The 9,821-nt window shown below is 36.1% G+C and overlaps 1 long non-coding RNA gene across 1 annotated transcript; it reads right to left on the bottom strand.

Annotated features, from left to right (window-relative positions):
• Positions 1–2,166: 2,166 nt before the first annotated feature.
• Positions 2,167–3,373, bottom strand: LOC105467589 (uncharacterized). Its single transcript, XR_978980.2, has 2 exons — positions 3,128–3,373; positions 2,167–2,430 (listed from the first exon to the last, which is right to left on the bottom strand). It is a non-coding gene; the product is annotated as an uncharacterized lncRNA (long non-coding RNA).
• Positions 3,374–9,821: the final 6,448 nt, after the last annotated feature.

Raw genomic sequence — 9,821 nt, 5'->3', positions numbered from 1 at the left:
AAAAATTCAAAGTATGTCTATATATCAGGAAAGTCATTTAACATTCATGTTAACATTCACAAATGTTAGGCTGCTTCAAACATATTCTACCATAGATTTCGTAAACATAAAATATATATGAAGGAAATCAAATAAACAAACTTCTTCACTCTCAGTGTTTTAACAAATGGTCTGGCATCATGTTAACTCCTCCTGGTCTCTGCTTCCTGCAGGGTGGCCTGCCGCTGATCAAATGAAACTATTCCCCAGCTAAGTCACACAACAGGAAAGCATTTGTTTAATTAACTGGCATTCAATGCAATTCAATGGGTTATTTCTTAAACACCTACTATGTGTCAAATCCTGTCCTAGGCCTAGGTGGATGCAAATGTAAGTAAGATTTAACATGGCTCTGACATAGGTGCAGCGAAGAGTCCTAGGACCCTGAAGGGAAAGATTAATTTCTTGTGATTGTGATTAAAGGAAAAAACACTTCCTAAAGATTCCTACATAAAAGCTGAACTTAGAAAGAAAGAAGGGTGGGAGTGAGGTCTCAGAAGAAACAACTGACACCTTGATCTCAGACTTCTAGCCTCCAGAACATTGAGAAAATATGTTTCTAATGTTTAAACCACCCAGTCTGTGCCACTTTGTCATGGCAGCCTAGCAAACTAAGACAACACATAACTCTCCAACATTAGTAAAGAAGTGTCAAATGCATCACTGTTGATCCTCACATTAACCCTGCAAGACACATATTACTATGCACATTTAAGGAAACTGAGGCTCATCGGATAAGTAACTTGCCCAAAGTCACACATCTACAAGTAGCAGAAAGATACATGGAGAGCTGGGAGCATACTGCACATATTTTTATCTGCCATTTTTTACTTAGCTGTTTTATCATGGACATTTCCCATATTACTAAAAATTGAAGTATGTCAGTTTAGGTTTGCCTATCTCAACTTTGAATGAACTGCCTAGGGAATCTACGTAAGAGACGAACATCTTGAAAACTAACATTGGAAAAAATAAAAATGAAACACAACTTGTTAAAACCAGCAAGGAATTTAGTGATCACCCAAGAAGGCCAAACACTATGACAAGTGACAGCAAGGCTATGGCACATCTTGGATCCTAGAAAGGCTGTCCTAGTTTATGTGAATATTCTGGGAAGGACTTTCTCATCTTCCTTGACCCCAAGAACTATGGAGGGCTGAACAGGTGGGTGGATCCCTCTCTAGCTCTGAGTCTCCTAGAGCAACGAGGATGATGCTATTAGTGTCCACCTCACAGTGTATTAAAGGAGGGAAAGACTTAAAGTGGTTTACAGCGAGGTTTGGGAAACATTAGCAATGATTTCTGTGATTTAGAAGATAAGAATAAAAAATTATATTCTTGCTTTTAATATGTAGATTATCCAGTTTATTCTTGATAACCATTGTCAGAATGGCACGGATCATCATTGCAAGACCATAAGTGTACATGCAGTATCACGGAAGAAGAAAAAGAGGAAAATTGATGTATTCAATTACCTCTAGAAGCTTACTATCTGTTTGGGGATATGATAAATCTTAGAAACAAAAATTGGAACAAAAAAAGATAAGAATTGCTTAAAGTAGCCTCCAATTGTTTTTAAAAGACCTAATAAGAGTTTATGTGAAAATACTTTGTAAATTTTGAAGCACTGTAACAGGTTCTTACTACTATATATTTTTAAAATACTGATTTTTTTCTGTATTTCAGGCACTATTTTGTAGTTGTTAGTAACTAGTGCATGTAAGTTACATAGCAGAGTTGAAACTGAGTTAGTAGTTGCCTAGGAGACCTAAAATAAGGAAGCAACTCAGGAGGGTTGGAGGTTGCCCTCCGTCACACTGTCACAAACATTTTTTAACAGCACTCTGGCTTATGGACAAAGTGGACACGGCACAGGTTTAAACTCAGGGCTGGGGTTGGAATCTCAGCTCCACTACTTAGCAGTTATTTGACCTAAGTTAAGTCATAAAAATGCCATTGATGATAATAGACCTTGAAGCGCTCTTAAAAGATTTCATGATAATGCCTACAGAGTACCTGACAGAGTACCTGGCCCATAGTCAGGGCACTATAAATGGAAAATTGTATTACTCTTAGGAGCCATTATTAATTTTCCAGGGCTGCCATAACAAAGTTCCACAAATTGGGTGGCTTAAAAGAAGAGAAATTTATTTCTCACAGTTCTTGAGGCTAGCCATCCAAAATCAAGATGTCAGTAGCGTTGGTTCTTTCTGAGGGCCCCCAGGGAGCGTCTGTTCCATGCCTTTCCTAGCTTCTGGTGATGGTTGGCAATTCTTGGTGTTCCCTGCTTGTGGAAGCATCACTCCAGGTTCTGTCTTCTTCTTCATATGCTGTTCTCCTTGTGCCTCTGGGTCTTCACAGAGCCATCTTATCTCTGTTTCTCTCCTTTTCCTATAAGGGCACCATTTGTATGGATTAAAGGTCTACCCTACTCCAATATGGCTTCCTCTTAACTAATTATATCTGCAATAACCCTATTTCCAAATAAGATCACATTCTATAGTATTGGGGGCTGGACTTGAACATATCTTTATGGTGGCGGGGGGCCACAAGCCAACCCATAACAACAACTTAAGTTCAGCCTCTAGTCCCACAAACCAGGCAAGTGACCTTGAATGAGGTGGTGCCTCCGATACTCAGTATACTCAGTATCATCATTTATAAATTAAGACGCTAGTATCTCTTCACAGAATCTCCCATTGAGTCAAAACAGACTATAAGTAAGAGTGCTTTGTAAACTACAGAACATTATATAATTTAATTATAAGCATTTCCATAAGAATACAGAGTATTTTGATGCCTATTTTATTCTTAGCTCAGCTCCTATACCCCCTCTGCATCATCCATTGCCCCACAGTTCCTTGCTTGCCTTCAACAACCTCAAATAGGATATTTTTTAAATTATTTGTTCTCTTAACTCTAAGTGAACTAAATTATGCCTGTGTATTATTGGGCTGGGGCAATTGAGTTACCTGACCATTTCCATGAAGTCACAGTGCTAACCTAATGCAATGTGACAGCTTTTTCCTGTAGCATATTCTTAAAATTTGATTATTCTGAGTAAGAAAATATTCACTGGGAGGCTCACCAGGATTGCACCAGGCCTGTTTAGTATCCATATGTAAAGGTTAAGCTCCAGGAGTGAGAGCCAGAGGGCAGCTGAGTTGCCATCAGTCATCTTTCTCAGGCTCCAAATTGAGCAGAATTACTGTGTACCTGCTTCTGTAACCTTCCTCGGCAGAATTAGACCATGAATAATAAAATCCACGATTAGTCATAAATTGGAAGAGATGGGTTTTTTTACTGCAATAAAACAATTGAAAAGTAAATAGGCCTTTTATACTTTCATAAAACAGGCACATTAGAGCATCCGAAATAGCCTTCACTCGAGTTCTTCATTACATTGATAATGACTGCATATTGCCAGTATGTGCCCTCTTAGTGAATAATTTTTTAAAGGGAAAAAACAGAGCACATAGGCATTTGGTTCATTCTCATTAAGTTCTGTACTGAAAAATGTAACCTCTTTTTTCTATTTTCAGATGATGTGTATCATAAATTATTACCCATCCCATGTTTCCACCTTTGAGAGACCTCCAAACAATCACCATGCCACAGTGAACATTCAGTAACAAAGATTCAGCCAGGGTTTTCACCAGCCTGAATGGCAGTGATTCCAATGAGGAAAATAGAGAGAGGAGAGTTCAGAGCCACCTAGGATGGCTCTTGCAAGACACAAAATCAAGGCAGCAGCAACATGGCTGGGCATTCCTCCTCCCTGACTCTCCCTTCACCAGTGGGAAACCCAGGATAACTGCAATCACTGCAGGCCATTTGGCCTTAAGTTCCACCATTAGTAGCCTTCCATGGGACCTTCTTAACGAAGCATGTCAACTCAGGTAAGGGATGTAAGGGGATGGATGACCTTTTGAGACCAAAGTTGGAGCTAAAAACACCAGATCTTCCTGTGCACTGCTCCTAAGAGATGGTTCTGAAGACCAGTTGGAGAGGTCAAAATACTGGACAGAATCTCAGCAACGTGGAACCTCAAACTAAGTGACAGTCACAGACAACCCTTCCCCAGAGAAAAGAAGCACAGACATGGTTTGTGGTAGGTAGAATTATAAAGATGAATTCCCATCTCCCTGTCAGATTACCAATATGATAAATTACCAGATTACCTGGTTATTTATTCAAACACTAATATAGTTATCACCTTGACGGAACCATACAGATACAATTAAAATCCCAAGTACCAAATAAATTGACCTTAAGACAAAGTCTAAGTAAATCACATGAGCCCTCTACAAGCAGAGAGTTTTTCTCCAGCTGGTAGCAGAAGTCAGGGATTTGAAGCATAAGAAGTATTCAACGCATTATTGCTGGCCTGAAAATGGAAGGGGCCACGTAATGAGGGAAATTGGTGGCCTCTAGAAGCAGGGAGCAGTCCCCTCCTGACAGACGGCAAGCCCAGACCTCAGTTCTACAACTGCAAGATACTCAATTCTGCTAAGGACAAAAATGAGCTTGGAAATGGACTCGGAGCTTCAGGTGAGAACACAGCCAAACAACACCTTGATTTCAGCTTAAACAAAGAATGCAGCCACTCCATGCCAGAATTCTGACCTGTAGAAATTTGAGCTAATAAATAGGTGTTTTAATAGCTTCATTGATACATACTTCACTTACTATAAAATTCATTATTTTAAAGTGTACAATTCAGTGGTTTTCAGTATATCCACAAAATGCAACCATTATCACCACTATCTGATTTCAGGATTGCTTTTTCTTTTTCTTTTTCTTTTTTTTTTTTTAACCCCATAAAGAAAATCCAAACCAATTAGCAGTCTTTCTTCCTTCTCCCTGCTCCCAGCCCCGGAAAACCACTAAATTACTCTCTGTTTCCATGGATATGCCTATTCTGAATATTTTATATAAATCAAATCATCCAATATTTGGCCTTTTGTATTTGGCTGCTTGCACTTAGCATAATGTTTTCAAAATTCATCTATGTTGTAGCATTTCTCAGTATTTCATCCCTTGTATAGCTGAATAATATACCACACAAATATATTACATTTTGTTTGTCCATTCATCATTTAATAGATATTTAGGTTTTTCCATTTTTTAACTATTATAAATAATATTGCTTTTGACATTTGTGTACAAGTTTCTCTGTAGGCACAGGTTTTCATTTATCATGGATATAAACCTAGAGTGAAATTGCTGGGTCAAATAGCAGCTCTATGTTTAACAATTTGAGGAACAACCAAACTGTTTTTTGAAATGGCTGCATTATTTTACAATTCTGTCAACAATGTATGAGGGTTCCAATTTCCTGACATCCTTGTCAACACTTGTTAATGTCTGTCTTTTGTATTTTAGGCATCCTAGTGGGTATGTCATAATATTGCATTGTGATTTTGATTTGCATTTCCCTAATGGCTAATGTTGTACATCTTTTATATGTGCTTATTGGCCATTTGTTTATCTTCTTTAGAGAAATGTTCTGTTCAAATACTTTGCCCAAGTTTTAACTGGACTAATTATCTTTTTATTGTTGATCTGTAAGAATTCTACATATATTCCAGAGCAGTTGTTCATCAGAAATACAATTTGCAAATATTTTCTCTCATTGTATAGGTTGTCTTTTCATTTTCTTGATAGTGTTCTTTGAAGCAAAAAAGTTTTTTTATTTTCTTGAACCCCAATTTATCTATTTTTTTTTCTTTTGCTGCTTGTGCTTTTGGTTTTATAGCTAAGAAACCATTGCTTAAATCAAGGTCACAAAGATTTACACCTCTGTTTTCTCCTAAGAGTTTTGCAGCTTTCTTGTTTTTTCTTTTTTGATAGAGACAGGATCTCACTATGTTGGCCAGGCTGTTCTCGAAGTCCTGAGTTCAAGTGATCCTCCTGCCTCAGCCTCCCAAAGTGCTGGGATTACAGGCATGACCCACCACACCCATCCAAGTTTTACAGCTTTAGATGTTACATTTAGATCTTTGATCCATTTTGACTTAATTTTTATATATGGTATGAGGTAGAGGTTCGGTTTTATTCTTTTGCCTGTAAATATCCAGTTGTTTTAAGCCACAATGAGATACCACTTCACACCTACTAGGATGGCTGCAATAAAAAAAGACAATAACAAACATTGATAAGAATTTGGAGAAATTGGAATCATTCAATTTGCTAATAAGATGTAAATTAGAGGAACCACTTTAGAAAATATTTTGGCAGCTCCTCAAAATGGGTATATACACAGGAATGGAATTGTTGAGGCAAACAGTAATTTTAAACATAAAATTACAGTAAAAAACAGTATTTTTAACATAAAATTACAGTTTGACTCAACAATTCCACTCCTAGGTATATACCCAAGAGAAATGTAAACAAAAGTTTACACAAAAGCTTGTATAAAAATGTTAATAGCAATATTATTTATAATAGCTAAAAAGTGGAAACAAGCTAAATGTTCTTCGAATGACGAATGGATAAAGAAAATGTGGTATATCTATATGATGGAATATCATTCTACTCTTCAAAGAAACAAAATACTGAATCATGCTACAGTGTGGATGAACTTACAACATTATGCTAAGTGAAAGAAGCCAGACACAAAGGCCACCTATTCTGTGATTCCATTTGTATGAAATGTTCAGAAAAGGCAAATCTATAGAGACAGAAAATAAATTAGTGATTGCCTAGTGTGGGGTGCAAAAAATGTGGGGATTGAAGGGTGATAACTAAGGGGTGCAGGGTTTCTTTGGGGGGTGATGAAAATGTTCTAAAGTTAATTGTGGTGATTATGGTTATACAGCGCTATGAATATACTAAAGACCATTAAATTGTACACTTAAAATGGTTGTATTGTGTGGTATAAGAGTTATAATTCAATAGAATAGTAGAAAAAAACGGGTGATGGAAAGCATTTGCCTGCAGACTATAGTTTTTCTACTCCTGGTGTAGGAGAACAAGAACAAGGAGGTCACTCAGATTGTTTTAATTGCCTTTGCACTAAGAGGAAAAATAAGACCTATGTCAGGCATATGGGTAGATAGTTCTGCATAAAGGCTTAAGACAAAACCCAAGCAAATAAAAATGAGTTTGTATTTTTGTGATGAGCCTTTTTTGTGTATGTTTTATGTTAACTCATGTGAGGCAGAGGCAGAGAGTCACTCTACATGATTTCTAGATACTGGCCATAAAACTTCCTTTCTCTTCATTACTAATAGGACAATCAGACAGCATATAGTTACAACCAGTTTTTTAATTCAATCTGGCAATCTCTGTAGTTTAATTCAAGTTTTTAATAAAATTTATACTTAAGGCCAGGTGCAATGGCTCACACTTGTAATCCCAGTACTTTGGGAAGCCGAGGTGGGTGGATCACGAGGTCAGGAGTTCATGATCAGCCTGGCCAAGACAGTGAAACCCTGTTTCTATTAAAAATACAAAAATTAGCTGGGTGTGGTGGCAGGTGCCTGTAATTCCAGCTACTCAGGAGGCTGAGGCAGGAGAATCACTTGGACCTGGGAGGCGGAGGTGGCAGTGAGCCAAAATTGCACCACTGCATTCCAGCTTGGGCGACAGAGCTAGACTCTGTCTCAAAAAAAAAAAAAAAAAAAAAAAAATTATAGTTAATGTAATTTTTAATATACTTTTGTTTTAAACCACCTACTTCTTTATCCTCTCTATTATTCTTGTGTTTTAAACCACCATATTTCCACCTAGTTTTTATTTAATCTATTTTTTCTTCCATTTTCCTCTTTTTCTGCCTTCATTTGGATGATTATTTTATGTTTAATATTAGCTTATTAATGACTATGCTTTGTATTATTTTAAGTGGTTGCTCTAGGGCTTAAAATACATATATTTGACCTAACATAGTCTATCTCCAAATATTACTTTAACTACTTCATGTATATTGTAACAAGTTTACAAGGGTAAAATTCCATTTTCTTTCTCCCGTCCTTTGTCCTAATATGTATAGTTCTATATGTGTTAGAAATTCCACAACACATTGTTATTATTGTTGTTTCAAGCAGTGAATTTTAAAAAAAATTTTAAATGAGGACAAAAGTCTGTTATGCTTACCAGTATATTTACCTGTTCCAACATTATTCAATTATTTGCATAGAGCCAAATTTCTTCCATTATTTCCCTCCTGCAAAAGACCTTTTCATAACCTTTTTACATTGGAAACTTGCTGGTAGTGAATTCTTCAAGCTCCATTTTTATATTAAAAATTCCTTTTTAAAATCATTTTTATATTATTACATGTTATTGAATTATCGCTTAACAGTATTTTGTTTTGTTTTTGTTTTGTTTCCTGCACCCGTTTCTCATGAAGTAAAAATGTTGCTCAATTTTCTTTTGATTTACATAGTTTCTGATTTAAAGTCTGGCACCAACCTTATTTGGTTTGTAATGTTTGGTTTTCTCTGACTGCTATAAAATTCCCTTTGTTACTGATTTTCATCAATTTGATTACAATGTGGTGGTTCTTCAGTCTGGTTCTTTTATATTTATTCTGTTTGGGATTCATTTATCTTTTTGGATTGCTTTCTAAATTTCATTTCTTATGGAAAATGTTCATTTACTATTTCTTCTCATTTTTTTTTCTACTCTGGGACTCCAATGACACATATTTTAGACCATTTAGTGCTTTTATACAGAAAATTCATGCTCTGTTTATTCTGTTTTAAGCATTTTTTCTCATCGTGCTTCTTTTTGGATAATTCCTATTGCTGTACCTTTGGGTTCACTTATTTTTTTATGGTATCTACTCTGCTGTTAATCTCATCCAGAGTCTTTTTTATTTCTATTACATTTTTCATAGCTAGAAATTCTATTTGAATCTTCTTATAACTTCCATTTCTCTCCTCATTGTGTTTATGCTTTACTCACTTTTCTTAAATCAATGAATGGGGCATGTTTATAAGCTGGTTTAACTTTTTGTTAATTTCATGTTTTGTATCATTTCTGGGTCTGTTTTACAGACTAGGTTTTTTTCCTTGTTATGGGCCATGTTTTCCTCTTCTGAAAATACTTAGTAATTTTTGATTAGTTGATCAACATAAATTTTAGATTTTGAGGTGTGACATTTTGTTTTATTGCTTAATATTGTATTGGACCTTATTCTGGTTTGCACTTACTTTAAATCAATTTGATCTTTTTCAGAGTTGCTGTCATGCAATGTTAAGGTTAATCCAGAGTAGCCACTATTTTAGAGCTAATTCATCCCACTACTAATAATACACCCTTCTGAGGATTCTATCCAATGTCCCATGTATTATGATATCTTTCCATTCTCAGTCATAGCAACATAAACTTTTCTTCACTATGTGTGAATTCTAGAAATTAGTTAGTGTTTTCCAGTGTTTTTTTCCTTGGCCTAGCGTAATTTCCTCTGCACTTAGGTGCAGATTAATACTCAACCAAAGATACCAGGGGACATCTCTACAGATCTCTGGAGCTCTCTATTGCTCTTCCTCATCTCCAGGTTCTAGCCTCATTGGATTCCCAAATTCTTAGCCCTGTCTCCTTCACTCAGCAAGATAACCAGGATTTGGGTTTGAGTTCCTCCATCCCGTGTTGCAATCTAGAAACTGTATCTAGAAATTAAACTGAAATGATTATAGGGCTTACTTTATTTGTTTCTTTTTTCACTTTTTTCTTGGAAGTTCAAGTCCAGTGCTGCCTGTTTCCCATTGTCATAAATTATTGTATCATAGAGTTTGTCTTCATTTTTAGTTGCTTGAAGTGGGAGGGTAAATTAA

This window comes from Macaca nemestrina, chromosome 7 (assembly GCF_043159975.1).
Source record: "Macaca nemestrina isolate mMacNem1 chromosome 7, mMacNem.hap1, whole genome shotgun sequence".
Lineage (NCBI taxonomy): Eukaryota > Metazoa > Chordata > Mammalia > Primates > Cercopithecidae > Macaca > Macaca nemestrina.
This window is presented reverse-complemented; position numbering and strand designations above follow the sequence as displayed.